Source organism: Microtus oregoni, unplaced genomic scaffold, assembly GCF_018167655.1.
Source record: "Microtus oregoni isolate MIOR12 unplaced genomic scaffold, Mior012 000016F_ref0000370, whole genome shotgun sequence".
NCBI classification, from domain to species: Eukaryota; Metazoa; Chordata; class Mammalia; order Rodentia; family Cricetidae; genus Microtus; species Microtus oregoni.
The window spans coordinates 13766749-13784221 of NW_024543075.1; the positions used below are offsets into that span (position 1 = coordinate 13766749).

The 17473-nt window shown below is 42.4% G+C and overlaps 1 pseudogene; it reads left to right on the forward strand.

The window, feature by feature from the left end:
- The first annotated feature begins 14077 nt into the window (after positions 1-14077).
- Positions 14078-14762, forward strand: LOC121457583 (annotated as a pseudogene).
- Positions 14763-17473: the final 2711 nt, after the last annotated feature.

The window sequence follows — 17473 nt, forward strand, 5'->3', positions numbered from 1 at the left end:
ACCTCAGCACCAATTTCCCAAATACATCTGAGCATTTGTAACTCTTAATTTTTCTATTTTAATACTACTTATCCAAGAACATAGGAGATTTTTCCATTTTCTGATACCTTCTTCAGTTTCTTTCTTCAAAGACTTTAAGTTCATGTCATACAGGTCTTTCACTTCTTTGCTTAGTGTTTACCCCAAGATATTTTATGTTATTTGTGGCTATTATAAATGCTGATGTTTCTCTGTGGGGAGAAGAGGAAGGAGGAGGAGAACATGAGGGAAGGGGATGCTTAAGAAGGGGGAAGGACAGAGAGGGAGAGAAAGAGTATAGATATCTTGATTGAGGGAGCCATTAAAGGGCTAGTGAGAGACATGGCACTAGGAAAATTCCAAGGAATCCACCTAAGACTCTAACAAATAGTAGAGAGGATGTCTAAACTGACCTACCCCTGAAATCAGATTGATAACTACCTTAATTAATCATAGAACCATCATACAGCAACTGATTGACACAGGTACAGAGATGTACAGCAATGCACTGTCCCGAGGTAGAAGAGACCAGTTCCAGAGAGGGAGGGGCGATAGGATAATATGAGCAAAGGGGTCAAGGCCATGATGGTGATACCCATAAAAACAGCTGACCGGAGCTAGTGAGAGTTCATTGACTCTAGACTGGTAGCGAGGGAAACAGTATAGGAACAAACTGGGCCCACTGAGTGTCCGGAACACTTGTGAAGCTTGGGTAGTCTGTGGGGCCACTGGCAGTGGGACCAAGATTTATCCCTAGTGCTTGAAATGGCATCTTGAGTACATTCTATTTGAAGGGATACCTTGCTCAGTCTAGATATAGGAGGGAGGGCCTTGCCTCCAGTGAAGTGTCAGAATTTGTTGACTCCCCCTGGGTGGCCCTACCATTTCTGAGGAGTGGAGGGCAGAGGATAAAACTGGAGCAGGGGAGGGAGTGGGAATTGGATTACCTATGTAAAATGAAAAAAGAGTGTAGTAAAAAATAAAGAAATCAAAAAACAAGAAGAAGGAAGAAGGAAGAAGGAAGAAGAAGAAGAAGAAGAAGAAGAAGAAGAAGAAGAAGAAGAAGAAAAGAAGAACTGAGTTATATAGAGATTGAGGCCTAGAAAGTGTTTGAATGATTTCCTTTAATTAGCTATGTGATGTTTTTATTTCCCAGTTAATTAAAGTGACTTCATTTGAAAAGAAAAACAAAGAAAACTAAAGATCCTGAAAAGGCCTTATTGAAACCCGCTACTTAGCTAATTTAAAAAATATAATTTTAAAGGGGCTAATTGGTTTAGCAGTTAGGATTGCTTGTTGCTTTTGCTTTTGCAGAGGATCTGAGTTCTACCCACAGACCCTACATGGCAGCTCACAAGCATCTACAACTCCAGTCCCAGGGGATCCTAAGTCCTCATCTAACCTCCATGGGCATCAATGAGTTACACGGTGCACATAAACACATACAGACAAAAACATTAACAGATAAATAAATAAATCTAAAATATTAAATATATAAAACTTAGGGGGAAAGGGACGTCTAAAAGTATTCAGCATAGGCAGATAATCCAGCTCGCAGAAAACATAACTTACTCAATGAAAAACCTCAGTGCCATGCATGGAACATTTAGTCAAACACACATTCTTAGTGGGCCATAATAACTGGATGGAAAACTCTACAGCTAAAGACGCCACATGCTTTGATTGTAGGACATAGAGAAACCAAGTTAAAACTGACAGGGAAACTTTTCTCCTGTTGGCTAGCTTGCAAGTGCCAGAAAGTGATTTGTAGGTCTGTGGGGTAGGAAAGACATCAATGACCTCTGCATACTACAGTACTAACCTGACAGGCAAGACGTGTCTGCTGCAGCAATAGTGGCACAACCCTGACGGGGAGGGAGGGAGGTAACCATCTGCTTTCTGATTGGAGTTGAGATCTCTTGCACAAGAGGGAATTCATGCCTGGTGCTCTAAACCTGACAACAACAAAACCCCTGGCTACTGTGCTAGTTTGCTTTCTGTTGCTGTGATAAAAACATTGATTAAAGGCAACTTGAGAGAGAAAAGCATTTCCTTAGTTTATAGATTAGAACCCATCAAGGGAAGCCAAGGAAGGAACTCAAGGCAGAAACTGAAGCAGAGGCCATGAAAGAACACTTCTTATTGACTTGTTTCCCATGGCTCATTCAGCTTCCTCTTTTATAAAACACAAAACCACTTGTCCATTGGTGCTACAGTCCACAGTGGGATGGGTCTTCCCACATCAATCATTAACCGAGAATATACCACTACAGACTTGCCTACAGGCCGATGTGATGGAGGCAGTTTCTCCACTGACATTCCCTCTTCTCGGATGATTCTAGCTGGTTTACAAAACAAAAACTGAAGGAAAAGCTGAGTGACAGTTATTCCTAGTGTATAAACTAATGATATGACCACTGTGTGCTATGATTAAGGAGAAGGTTTTATTGTAGGTAAGAGAGACAACAGCCAGAAGCATCTGGAAGAATCCAGAGCAGGGGGAGAAAAAGTCACCTGAACATGGCCAACAGACTGGAGCTGGGCAGGAGAGAAGCAGAAGAGCAGAACTGAAAGAGGAACAGGAACAGGAAGAGAGGGAGAACATGGGAGAAAGAAGGGAGGGAAAGGAGGAAGATAGAGAGAGGCAGACAAAGAGAGTGAGCATAGACAGAACAGCAGGGTCATAAGGACAATGAGTAGCTGTGGGGAGGGAAGTCTGTGGGCTGGGGAGTTCAGAGTAGGGGAGGAGGTGAGGAGGGCTGGTATGCTAGCATTGACTTTGAAATGTGTAACAGGTTCTTGTGATACTGAGGGAGCCTGGAGGCCTGCAAGGGTTTTAATATGCTACTAGGCACCACAGGTGGCCATTGTCCATTCTGTCTTTTGGAAATTTGGGAAAATGGAGTTTCCTTTGACCTGATACCTAGTGTCCCAAAACCATGATGTATTTATTCCTGGAGTCTAGAGGACTGTGCACCATTTAAAGCTGTGTGCCTGAGAGGACTAGAAACACACTCAGAAGAGTATGAACTTGCCCTGCGGTACTGCATCTGGAGGAGATTGGAGGCTCTTCCCAAGGAGGAGAGGCCTGAGACATAGTTCTCAGCTGTTTGGCTCAGTGTTGCAGGCATAGCCCATGGGTACCCAGAGTTTCTCAGCAAAGACTGGAAGATTTTATTGTTGTTCTTGTTCCCAGGAATTTAAAAAAACCTTTGCCTAATTATTAACTGCATCTGGGCAAATCAGTGTCTGTACACAACAATGGACACAGATGTTAGAGAATTGGTTGGGGAAAAGTCACTCAAGAAGCTACAATACAGTGACAAGCAGCAACAGCACACTTGGGAGACAGAAGACTAGCTTTCAAAAACACCATTTAAAATGTCTAGTCTTCAAAATGACAATACAGCATGATAAAGTAGAACACACAGAAGACAGAGCAATCAACCAAAATGCCAATTGAAAAGACCCAGATTTTAGCCCTATTTAAACAAAGATTTAATTCAGTCGTTTTAAAATATGTTCAAAGAAAGCCATGTCTAAGGAACTAAGAGAAAATATAGTGTTATTCTAAAGAATTTTAATAAAGAGAAAGCTACTGTGAAGATGGGGGTAGATATTACAGATTTGGAACCTACAATAAACAAAATGAAAATGTCACCAGCCAGCTCCAATTTGAATGTGAACAGGCAGAAGAAAGAATCCACAGACCGGCCGATGGGCCTACTGAAGTTATCCCGAAAAGGGGAAGGGTGGGAAGAAAGGCATCCAGGGCTTCAGTGTTTCCTCCACATGTGTGAAGAATGTAAGCCATCCCCATGCTCACAATAAGAAGCTGAACAAACTGAAAATCAGCAACTCTACAGAGGTCAGCCAGAGAGCTGAAGTCAGGACAGAGAGCCAGCCCACCCACACAGGCAGGTTAACAGAGAACCACGGCTCACCAGCAGCAGTGAGACCCTAAAATGGTTGTTACCATATGTCCTGGAGATAGGGGCGGGCTAGCTGCAGAGTTGTGACCTCCTGGATGCCCAGTCTGAAAGTGAGAAAGATGTATACTGTTTTTTCCATTGTATGTTGAAAGTGTAAATATATGTTTAATTTTACAGGGTTGAAAATTAAAAGGTTTCCTTGAGTCTCAGACATGGTCTTAGATTTTTTAGCATAATTTAAAAATTATTCTTAAACTACATACAGTTTTAACTTCCAGTCAAGATTCATACTTGGATATCTATGATCATAGGTGACAGGTGTAACGTTAGGTTCAAAAGGAAGGGACTCAGGTAACTTGATTCAGCTGAAAACTGAACTTGCTCATCAGAGAAATTCTTTTGGTCCTGGTGAGAATACTGGCTTCTGAACAAAGTCTCAAACAAGAGTAATCTCAGTAGGAGGGATAGATCTTTCTCTTAAGTGTCTTTATATTTTAAACTATAAAAAGATGGAGCGCCGGGCGGTGGTGGCGCACGCCTTTAATCCCAGCACTCGGGAGGCAGAGGCAGGCGGATCTCTGTGAGTTCGAGACCAGCCTGGTCTACAAGAGCTAGTTCCAGGATAGGCTCCAAAACCACAGAGAAACCCTGTCTCGAAAAACAAAAAAATAAAAAAAAATAAAAAGATGGAGCCTGAAAAACAACTTACAAGAAAAAAAATCAAACAATAGAAGCCTGACTCAAATAGGTATTCTCTTTAACTTCCTTGTTTTGCAGCTATTTAACCATGAGGTGTGAGACACGGCCAGTGTCGCTGAGTGTGTGCTTGAATCCTAGCGAACAGCTTCACCTCATTTCACTGTACAACTGAACACAGCCAAACACCTGTAGCTTATAATGTCAAGGGTGTTTAAAACCTCATCTATCATTCTGTTTAAGTAATTGATACATTTGACCAGGTTCTGATTAGCAGACTCCCAACTGTTAGACTTTAAATGGTACAAAATAGTCTCTATTTCTTGAAGCTAAAATATGCCTAGAGGTGGGATAGAATTTGGCATTGTGATGAAAGGGGCTGTAAGCTGATGTCACAGAGGTTGGCTTGGAGTGGTGGTAATTTCTAGCAGCCCTGGCAGACCTTATCTCTCCCTCGGTGGAGTTCATTGGTCTGTCTCTGAACTGCTCTAAGAGAGTTGTTTAGATCCTGTGCTCAAATCACGGGTTTGAGAAACTGCAGGTTTCTGACGCATCCTATTTCAGAAACTGTTTTCTTGTATTTTGAGGCGTGTGTGCACGCACGTGTTTTAAATAATTGTCGTTAATTCAGTGCTAGAAGGCTTGATTCGGTAAGTATGCTTTGTAGTCAGACTCTTTTTCTGTTGTCTCTGGGTTTGCTGCTCCCGGTTTCAGATATTAGACTAAGTCCAGGAAATGGGACTTGGTGGTAAGGTTAAGTGTTTAGCAGGGAGACATAGTCTGCTGGAAGACAGAATGAGGCACAAGAAACTCCTGAGCAAGCTGGCTCATGGTCTGAGCAAGCCTGTTTCAGCCTCAGCAAGGGGTTGGCTCTATACCTTCAGAATCTTTTTAACCCTGAGATAGCATAACCTACTTTGCTTCTTTGTGGGGGTTTCCCAACCCCTCAAAAAAAAAAAAAAAACCACTGTCTTCAAAATACTTTTTTTTTCTCAGCAGATTTGGGCAATAACAAATTTGTGTCATTCCCTCAGTCCTTAAAACCGGTCTCCCTAATGTATTGGTGGAGTGATTTCCGATTCAGTAAGCACGGTTTAGAAGGTGTGGGAAGCTCCAGTGCAGGCTTCTCATTCGCTGTGGGTCCCTCACTCCCTGTGCAAAGCAATTACTTTCTCTGTCATCCTCATTTCCTGATACTGGATTTTACAATCAAGTCTTTTTGTTGTTGTTGTTGTTTTGTTTTGTTTTGTTTTTTGTTTTTTTGAGACAGGGTTTCTCTGTGTAGCTTCGAGCCTGTCCTGGAACTTGCTCTGTAGACAAGGCTGGCCTTAATTTCACAGATCTGCCTGCCTCTGCCTCTTGGATGCTAGGATTAAAGTCATGTGCCACTACTGCCTGGCTCAAATCCCTTTTTTTCTTTTCTTTTTTTATTCTTTCTTTTTTTATTTATTATATATACAGAAGAAGGTACCAGACTCCATTACAGATGGTTGTGAGCTACCATGTAGTTGCTGGGAATTGAACTCAGGACCTTTGGAAGAGCAGGCAATGCTCTTCACCTCTGAGCCATCTTTCCAGCCCCTCAAATCCTTTTTCAACCACAAACAAACTCTCTTACCCACCTGAGGTCAGCGTGGACCTCCCTGGACAGAGTTCCTTCTACTTACACACATGAGGATCCATGTTTGGTTTCTTTCTTCTTCACTTGGGGATGGGACATGTGGCAGCAGTGGCCAAGTGGCTGTTGAATTTGGGAGTGAAGCCACCTCTGCTGCCCAATCTTCTCTTCCAGGTGTGAAATATGTCAGACGTGAATACGAAGATTATCATTGCCGTTTTTAGTGGTATGGTGTCTGGTGCAATTATGCTGTTAATCACTGCCTATTTTCTTGTCTTGATGGCAGTCAAGGAAGTCAAGTAAGTCATGCTAGTAGGAATGAAGAACACTTCTGTAATGGGACACTGGGCCCTCTACAGTGGCTTCTTGTAGGGAAAGTCAAGGACCACTGTCAGGTCAGAGAGGATGGGGACAGATGGGGACAGAAACTTGAGGGTTTTCCTTCAAGCTTGGAGTTGAGAGCTTATGAGTCCACTGTTCTCAGCTGGAGTGTGTGTGTGTGTGTGTGTGTGTGTGTGTGTGTGTGTGTGCAGGCACATGTGTGCCAGCATTCCTTTCTGTCACCAGGGAGTGTGTCTTCAGTATTTAGCAGGGCCCTGGCTGAGCACCCTTTCCCTCTCTGTCACTGTAGACTGGGGAGTCCACAGTGGATGCCTTGGGCACGAGCTGTCTCCTACTCACACAGAATGTGGCCATAACGACCTCTTCCCACTCACTGGGGAGCTCACCTGTCCCCTCATTCATTGTCAATGGCTGTAGGAAAAGTGAAGTGGGTCAAGAGAATAGAGACTCCATGGAGGACAGCTGACAGGGGTGGAAGTCAGAGGAGAAATGTTTGAAGATTGGGAGAGAAACCTTGAGTATGAAGGCAGGCTGTCAGCAGTAATGGTGTCCCTTTCTCGGGACGTATATGGTGGAGACCAGAGCTGAGCCCAGCCAACTCTAGCACCTTCTTCACCATTCCCACATCTCAGGGACCTATAGCAGATACTGGGATGCAAGTCCCTCTTGCTTGCTTGAACTGGCAACCTGGGTTCACATGCATAGCAACTGTAGGAGAGGAAAAGATAGGGAAGGAGCAGAGAGCTTCACCCCAAGGCTGGTGTCAGATGTGTGATGGGCTTCAGGCCTGGACTTCACATACAACCCTCATGATTTTAGAAGCTCACTGAAAAGGACAATTCTAAGCTCATTTTGTGTGTGTGTCTTTTCTTAAGATTCGCAAATTGGGGAGATGTCGAAAGCTGTATTAATTCTCGTCAGTTCACTCAAGAAAAGATCATCCGGGTCAAGCCCATTCCTGCGGAGTCGTCTTGTATTCTCCAGGGCTGTGATGAGGATAGCATCTATACAGATTCTGGCACCCTGCTAACTTGTTTTTGTGGCACCAACAAAGAACTCTGACATGGCTGGGGAGGAGCCCCAAATCTTCACAATCAGTATTTCTTTTTTAGTAGAATAGTTTATTTTCAAATTAATTTCTGTTATGTTTATACTCTTATTTACTCCCTAAATGGTTTTTATGTTCTTTGTATAACGCACAATAATAAAAATAATCTTTTACCTTCACATGGTGGTTTTGATCATTATGAAGGTCCTTTTTTCCTAACGTGTTAAGTCATTTTGAGGCTTGAGCCTATATACTATTTTGCGATGTAAGCAGGAGAATTAGAGTAGAACATAAAAAGGAGGCATGTATGCAATTTTGAAGATGGGATATCATTTTGCGAAATGCCTAAATTTTTAGAAGTACTTTAAAATTATGTTGAAGACTGAAACTTCCTAAGCCTAAAGGGAAAAATGATTCTTCTGAGATGACATTTTCAGGGCTAAATTTTGATTGAATTTTGTTACATGGGATTCTTTTTATTTTTTCTTACATTTTTTTAAACTGTGGTGTAGCTAAAACTTTACTTCTCAATTTGAAAATAGATTTTCCATATAATCTATTCTGATTATGCTTCAAATTGCCCAGCTCCTCCAGATCCTCTCCAAATTCCCACCCTCTGAAGTCCATACTCTTTCTTGCTCTCCTTCATTAGAAAACAAACAGGAATCTAAAGAAAAAAATAAAATAAGTATAAAGAAAATCAAATGGAACAAAACAAACTAGTAAACAAAATGAATAGCCAGGGAAAATGTACAAGAAACACATTCAGATATAGAGAAATACACACTGGCACTCACAGAAATTTCTAAAAAATACAGAAAATTGGGAACCAAAATGTGTAAGAGCCATAGGGTAAGAAAAACAAGAAAAGATTCCCAGGTAAGGGATTATGAGTCAAAAACCCTAAAATACCAATGTGTTTGTTTTGTTTTGGTCATCTACTATTGGACACGGGGTCAGGCCTAAAGAGTGGTTTGTATGCACAGTGAGACTCCGTTAGAGTAAACTAATTTTTCATTTGCAAGTTTTCATCAGTTGGAGACAGCTTCTGGGTTAGAGATACAGGCCTGTTTCCACTTCCACTCCTAGCACTGAGACCCCAAACCTGTGCATCCCTGTGCAGGGTGCCAGTCTCTATGAGTTCATAAGTGTGTCGATTTCTATGGTGTTTAGAAGACCTTGCCTCCTTGGTGTTCACCATCTCCTCTGGCTCTTACAATATTTCTGTCCCTCTTCTGCAGGTTTCCCTGGGCCACATGTGAAGGGAGGGAATTCATAGAGACATCCCATTTATGGCCAAGTGTTCCAAGGTCTCTCTGTACACTGTCTAGCTCTGGGACTCTGTAGCTCTTTCTTTTTTGAACTTTCTTTTATTTATGGTATACATATGTGCCTGATTGTCTATATGTACCCCATCTCTATGAAGTGCCCAGAGAGGCCAGAAGAAGGTAGCAGTTTTCCTAAAGCAGGAGTTACGGTGGTGAGCTACTTGGCATGGGTTCTGGGAACCAAACTTAAGTCATCCGGAAGAATAGCAAGCACGCTTAACTATGAGCCATGTTTCAGTCCCCAACAAATATTAACATTAACCTAAGAATTCTACATGGATGTGTCATAATTTACTTAACCCAAACTTTACTATTGAGAACATATTATTTCTAAATTCCATTTATTAAATGTTAAAAAAGTATCATAAAAATCTTATCACTAAGTATTACTAACAGAAAATAAAACACTTTGGGGTTGATTAAGCTTGAATTCTGAGTATCATGCTGGCAAGGCTGTCTCAAAGTCGCCAAATTCATATGCACACTGGTTACTTTTCTCCGTGTGAGACCAAATTCCTGACACTGAAAAGGGAAGCGAGGGTTTTTCTGCCTTCACAGTCTCAGGGCACAGTCCCCTGGGATGAGATGGTGGCAGGAGCATGTGCCACAAAGAAGAAGGCCACAATGTCAGCAGTCAGGAAGCAGAGGGAGATGACAGCTGTGCTCAGTCTGGGACCCCTGCCACCTACAAGTAAACGCAGGTTCTAATGCCAGTGAAGGAATGGACTTGCCAGAAACAGCGGGGAGCAGGGATGGGGGTGAAGAGCAAAGGGCAAAATTCCTTCCTTCGTGCCCTTTTATGGCTACCATTAGATGATGGGGCCCAGATGAAATGTGAGTCTTCCTACTTCAGATGATTTAAGAAAAAATCCCTCACACCTTCTTAAATTTTAATTAATTCCAGATGTAGTCAAGTTGACTACCAAGAATAGTCATCACAAGTCTAACCCCTTCTCAATGGTATCTCCTCACGTCATCCTTAATTCCCAAATGAAAACAATAGCCAGGTCATTATTACACCCAACTTGATATAACTACCCCATGTACAAGTACAAACACATTCTATATTTAACCATGTCATAATTACATGAAATGTGATATAACTGTTCCTCATACAACTGCAAATGCACTATACATTTTGAATAAAAGGCAATACCACTTGAAGGACATTCTTTCAGTATCTCAAACTTAAACAAATAACCACTGGTATTCTCTTAATTGATGTTACAGTACCTGATAAGAAATTAAGGAAGGAAAACACAAATACTTGTATAGACACATTCTTTTTTTTTTAACTTTCGTTTTGTTTTATTGAGAAAAAAACAATTTCCGCCTCCTCCCAGCCTCCCACTCCTCCCCCCTCACTCCTCTCCCTGTCCCCCCACTCCTCTCCCTCTCCCCCCACTCTTCTCCCCCTCCCTCTCTAGTCTGAAGAGCAGTCAGGGTTCCTTGCCCTGTGGAAAGTCCAAAGTCCTCCCCCCCCCCATCCTGGTCTAGGAAGGTGAACATCCAAACTGGCTAGGCTCCCACACAGCCAGAACATGAAGTAGGATCAAAACCCAGTGCCATTGTCCTTGGCTTCTCAGCAGCCCTCATTGTCCGCCATATTCAGAGAGTCCGGTTTTATCCCCTGCTTTTTCAGTCACAGTCCAGCTGGCCTTGGTGAGCTCCCAATAGATCAGCCCCACTGTCTCCGTGGGTGGGTGCACCCCTCTTGGTCCTGACTTCCTTGCTCATCTTCTCCCTCCTTCTGTTCCTCATTGGCACTTTGGGAGCTCAGTCCAGTACTCCAGTGTGGGTCTCTGTCTCCATCTCCATCCATCGCCAGATGAAGGTTCTATGGTGATATGCAAAATATTCATCAGTATGGCTATAGGATAGGATCATTTCAGGTTCCCTATCTTCAGCTGCCCCAGGAACTAACTGGGGACCTCGCCTTGGGCACCTGGAAGCCCCTCTAGGTCCAAGTCTCTTCCCAACCCTAAGATGGCTCCCTTAATTAAGATATGTGCTTCCCTGCTCCCCCATCCAACCCTCCTCCATCCCAATCATCCCATTGCCCCAAGTTCTCCCCATCCTACCCTTCTCACTTTTCTCTCCCCATCTCCCCTTACCCCCCTCCCCCCCACCCTTAAGATCCCGATTTTTGCCTGGCAATCTTGTCTACTTCCCCTACCCAAGAGGATAGCTATATGTTTTTCTTTGGGTTCACCTTCTTATTTAGCTTCTTTAGGATATCCAATTATAGACTCACTGACCTTTATTAAAGGCTAGAAACCAATTATGAGTGAGTACATCCCATGTTCATCTTTTTGGGTCTGGGTTACCTCACTCAGGATAGTATTTTCTATTTCCATCCATTTGCATGCAAAATTTGAGAAGTCATTGTTTTTTACCGCTGAGTAGTACTCTAATGTGTATATATTCCACACTTTCTTCATCCATTCTTCCATTGAAGAACATCTAGGTTGTTTCCAGGTTCTGGCTATTACAAATAATGCTACTATGAACATAGTTGAACAAATGCCCTTGTCAGATGATCGGGCATCTCTTGGGTATATTCCCAAGAGTGGTATTGCTGGGTCCAGGGGTAGGTTGATCCCGAATTTCCTGAGAAACCGAAACACTGCTTTCCAAAGTGGTTGCACAAGTTTGCATTCCCACCAGCAATGGATGAGGGAACCCCTTCCTCCACAACCTCTCCAGCAGAGGCTATCATTGGTGTTTTTGATTTTAGCCAATCTGACAGGTGTAAGATGATATCTCAAAGTTGTTTTGATTTGCATTTTCCTGATCGCTAAGGAGGTTGAGCATGACCTTAAGTGTCTTTTGGCCATTTGAACTTCTTCTGTTGAGAATTCTCTGTTCAGATCAGTGCCCCATTTTTTAATTGGGTTAATTAGCATTTTAAAGTCTAGTTTCTTGAGTTCTTTATATATTTTGGAGATCAGACCTTTGTCTGTTGCTGGGTTGGTGAAGATCTTCTCCCAGTCAGTGGGTTGCCTTTTTGTCCTAGTGACAGTGTCCTTTGCTTTACAGAAGCTTCTCAGTTTCAGTAGGTCCCATTTATTCAATGTTGCCCTTAAAGTCTGTGCTTCTGGGGTTATACCTAGGAAGCGATCGCCTGTGCCCATCTGTTGTAGGGTACCTCCCAATTTCTCTTCTATCAGGTTCAGTGTGCTTGGACTGATATTGAGGTCTTTGATCCATTTGGACTTGAGTTTTGTGCATGGAGATAGATATGGGTCAATTTTCATTCTTCTACAGGTTGACATCCAGTTGTGCCAGCACCATTTGTTGAAGATGCTTTCTTTCTTTTATTGTATACTTTTAGCTCCTTTATCGAAAATGAGGTGTTCATAGGTTTGTGGGTTAAAATCTGGGTCTTCTATACGATTCCATTGGTCGACTTCTCTGTTTTTATACCAATACCAAGCTGTTTTCAATACTGTAGCTCTGTAGTAGAGTTTGAAGTCAGGGATGGTAATGCCTCCAGAAGTTCCTTTATTATATAAGACTGTTTTGGCTATCCTGGGTTTTTTGTTTTTCCATATAAAGTTGATTATTGTCCTCTCAAGATCTGTGAAGAATTTTGATGGGACCTTGATGGGGATTGCATTGAATCTATAAATTGCCTTTGGTAGAATTGCCATTTTTACTATGTTGATCCTCCCAATCCAAGAGCAAGGGAGATCTTTCCACTTTCTGGTATCCTCTTCAATTTCTTTCTTCAATTCCTTAAAGTTCTTGTCAAATAGATCTTTCACTTCCTTGGTTAGAGTTACCCCAAGATATTTTATTATAGACTTATAGACACATTCTTAACAATATTACAGAAACGCTCATGTCAATTATAATCCATATTTTCATTCCTGATGGGTTTGTGTCCCTTGTTTCCCTGCCTGGATTAGGCTGTAGCTTCCCATTGACTTTAATTGCAGGGCATAGTAGCACCAAGAGATACCCTAAAGGATTTCTTACATTTCAGACATAATTTTTCTTACCTCCATTGTGGAGAAGCAATCCAATTTCTCCACAGTAATCTTCATCAATCACTATTCCTAACACTGTTATGCCTTTGGTTCAAGGGCATTGGAAGCCCAAAGTGGCCAGGGGGAAGCCCTGAGTTTCAGTCTAAGGGAATGTTTGTTGTCGTCTCCTGGTTGGAGTGCTCCCCCACCTGGAACCAAAACTTCTAGGCCATAAGAAATTAAGGTCATGGGAACTGGAAGCAAAAAGGTTCCTAGTGGGCCACTAGGGGCAACAGTAAGTGGAACCATTCCTTTTTCTACCCTTCGATTCCTGCACCCATGAATATATGACCATGTGTACTGCCCAAAGTTGTGCTTGCTGTGAAGATTTTCCTTTGCTGGTGCCTTTCAAGGTTGTCACAAAAAGGAGTTGACTTCTGTGTGGGGCCTGCATAACATGGTGAAGCATTAGTGAAGCCAGGCGGTGGTGCACGCCTTTAATCACAGCACTCAGGAGGCAGAGGCAGGCAGATCTCTGTGAGTTTGAGTCCAACTGGGTCTACAAGAGCTACTTTCAGGACAGGCTCCAAAGCTGCAGAGAAACCCTGTCTCAAAAAACCAAAAAAAAAAAAAAAGAATGCTGAATATGGTAATAAGTATTTGTAACCCACTGCTGTGGAGGTAGAGACAGGCTGATCTCGAAAAAACAAAAACAAAAACAAAAAAACCCAAAAAACAGGTGGCAATGAGGACTACTGAGAACTCAAGAACAATGGCAATGGGTTTCTGATCCTACTGCACGCACTGGCTTTGTGGGAGCCTAGGCAGTTTGGATGCTCAACTTGCTAGACCTGGATGGAGGTGGGGGTTCCTTGGACTTCCCACAGGACAGGGAACCCTGATTGCTTTTCGGGCTGAGGGGGGGGACTTAATTGGGGGGGGAGGGAAATGGGAGGCGGTGGCAGGGAAGAGACAGAAATCTTTAATAAATAAATAAATTTAAAAAAAAAGAAAAAAAACAGGTGGCAAATTAAAGATTTTTAATGACCTAAATTCAGTGCTGAAATAAGATTAATTGGACTGCAAGTGCCATCTTAGGGTAACCCAAATCTGTCATTGGAACCATGAAAGTTTTGTTGGTGTGTGACTTTGACAATACAATCATAGATGACAATAGTGACACCTGGATTGTACAGTGTGCTCCAGACCAAAAAAAAAAATCCTATGGAAATGCAAGATTCTTACCAGAAGGGGTTCTGGACAGAATTTATGGGCAGAGTCTTTAAGTATTTGGGAGAGAAAGGGGTGAAAGAAGACGAAATGAGGAGAGTTGACATCAATGCCTTTCACTTCGGGGACGGTAGAGCTTTTCAGCTTTCTAAGAGGAATAAGGATACATTTGATTGCATCATTATTTCAGATTCAAACTCAGTCTTCAGAGGTTGGGTTTTAGAAGCTGCTGATTTTTATGATGTCTTTGATAACGTGTTTGCTAATCCAGCAGCTTTTGAGAACAGTGATCCTCTCAACAGTTAAAGATTGCCACACTCGTTCTGGCAATAGCTGTCTGAAGAACCTTTGTAAAAATGCAGTTTTGCTAGAATTTATAGATAAACAGAGATGGGGTGAGATTCAGGATTGTTTATATTGGAGATTGTGGAAATGATGTCTGTCAGTTACCTTTTTAAGGAAAATGATGTTGCCATGCCACGGAAAGAATATACTCTACATAGAATTCTTGCAAGAATGTCTCAAAATCTTGAGTGTATTGAATCTTCTGTTGTAATTTGGTCTTCAGGTGTTAAATAATTTCTCACAATTTCTAATGAAGGAGTAATGTGCCAACAAAAAATTTAACAGGCATTAACAGCTCTTCAATACTCATAAAGAAATACAATTTTAGGGATCAGGTCACAGGGTCACTCCTAGTGTCTAATATGGAGAACATGTTTTTCAACCTGCAGATGACCCTAGCATATGAGGACAATGGCACAGCTCAGAAGCACTTATTTTTCCTTTCCTAGGTCTGGCCTTGAGACTGGTGAACGGTAGCCACAGGTGTGAGGGCTGAGTAGAGATCTCTTACAATGGTACCTGGGGCACAGTGTGTGATGACAGCTGGGACCTGACAGATGCCAAGGTGGTATGCCAGCAGCTTGGCTGTGGTGTGGCCATGTCAGCCCCAGCTGAGAGCTACTTTGAGAGAGGCATGGGCCATATCATGCTGGATGATGTTCAGTGCACGGGGGATGAAGCCAAGGTGTGGCAATGCACACATCACGGATGATCCTCCCACAACTGTGGGCACCATGAGGATGCCAGCGTGGTTTGCTCAGGTGAGAGGCAAGGCTTGCATCACCTCTCAGAGACAGAGCTTTGCCAACCCCAGCCATTGGGAAGGGAGCTGTCAATACCAGCAGGCAAGCTGTCAGCAATGAGCTCTGGGATTTGACCTGATTTTAAAGTCAATTTACTTAAGAGTTAGTTTGTGAGCATAGATTCCAGCATCTGTAAATTGTTCAAAATCTCACCTGGAAAATAGCCTACCCGCCCCCACTAGTCAAGGTACAATTTTAATTATCATTTCCTTTAATCTGAATCTTTACTATGTGAATTTTTTTTTTACAAGGAAGCTTCAAACTTCATCAGCTTAAACAGAGAGCCAGGGCCACATCCTGCAAATAGACCACACTTAAACTCGATACAGTGTCTTAGTTACTGTTCTATTGCTATGATAAAACACCCCTGACCAAAATAACTTACCAAAGAAAGCAATGTATTTGAGGCTCATGGTTCCAGGGGCTAGAGTCCATGACCAGTATGGTGAGGAGCATGGCAGCAGGCGGGTAGGCATGGAGCTGGTGCAGTAGCTGAGAGCTCACATCTTGATCCACACAGAAGCAGATGGAGTTAATTAGGGTTTTCTTGGGCTTTTTTTTTCTTTTTTTCTTTTCTTTCTTTTTTTTTTTTTTTTTTTTTGGTTTTCCAAGACGGTTTCTCTGTAGCTCTGGAGCCTGTCCTGGAACTAGCTCTTGTAGACCAGGCTGGCTTCGAACTCACAGAGATCCGCCTGCCTCTGCCTCCCAAGTTCTGGGATTAAAGGCATGTGCCACCACTGCCTGGCCTTTCTTAGGCTTTTCAAACTTCAAAGCCTGCCCCCAGGGACACACCTCCTTCAACAAAGTTACACTTGCTAATCCTTCCCAAGCAGTTCAACCGGCAGGGAACAAATCTTTCAAACATATGAGCCTATGAGAACCATTTTCACCACAAACAGTGACAATGAAATCATTGTCAGAACCAGAAATTTGTTTTTGAAAATTTCATAGTACCTGGATATAGCTAAGTGTTTAACACTAGCTGCTCTCTCGAGGATAAGGTTCAGTTCCCAGTACCCACATAACAGTTACACTATCTGGGATACATGGAATCTTCTCTGTAATTGGTCAGCTGATTAATACATTAAAAATAAGAATTACAAAATCTAACCAACTAACAAGACAGACACATCATATAGGTGACTCTCCCTGTGGTCATAGTGTATAAAAAGAAAAGAAACCTGTATTCTAGACTCCATTATCGAGACAATGGACCTAGATATTCAGAATCTCAGGTGGTGACTTGGAGTCACTCTTAGATGTGCAGGTGGAATACATCTGGTTTTGGTTTCTCGCCAAAGAAATAATTCAAATTAGCAGGTTTCCCTGTGGGGTCGGAAAGGACGAAAAGATGTTGTTTGGTGATTCCTCACTCTGCTTGTGTCTTTCGTAGCCTCTCTGTCTGGCCCAGTACCGTCATTTCCTGTTAGTGATATGATTTCAGGTAATGTTTATTGACTGGCTCTCATGTGCATTGGTGAAGTTACACTGGGACGTAGGGTAGTGGTTTAGGGGCCTAACACCCTGTCTTCATCATCACTAAATTAGCAAATGTCTGAAATATTTCAAGTCTGCATTTCCTCCTCTGGATGATGTGGGTGCATCCTCAGGATATATTGGGATTGGATGACTTTCCTAGTACAGAGGTAGGGTTGGCACTGTGCCTGGCATGTGACAGAACATACTGGGTAGATATCAGCCATTATCTTCTGACTCCCAAGGCCAGAGCTTTGTAAGCATTTCCCTCTGCACACTGCTTTCTACCTGGCAGAACAAAGAACAAAGTAGCTAAAAGCATGAACTTTTTCATTAGCTCCTGGCTCTTTGTGACCCAGTAGTTGCCACATTTCAAATTCAGTCACTGGCTCTTTAGGGCAGGTCATTAAGAGCAGAGTTCAACACTCAGAGAAAAATCAGGAGAAAGGAAGTCTGTTCCCTTCAAAACAAAACAATTGAATGGACCCTTTTGAAGGCTGCTCTCAAAGCCTTGTGTCATTCAGTGGTTCTGCTGAAAGAGTTTAACGAAAATGAACAGTGGCTCCCAGAAAACACTTTATTTTATTTTTATATGAGATTGCTGGCAGTATTTGGAAATGAATTAATATATTTCCAGAAGAACAGAAAGAGGTCCACCCACCTATC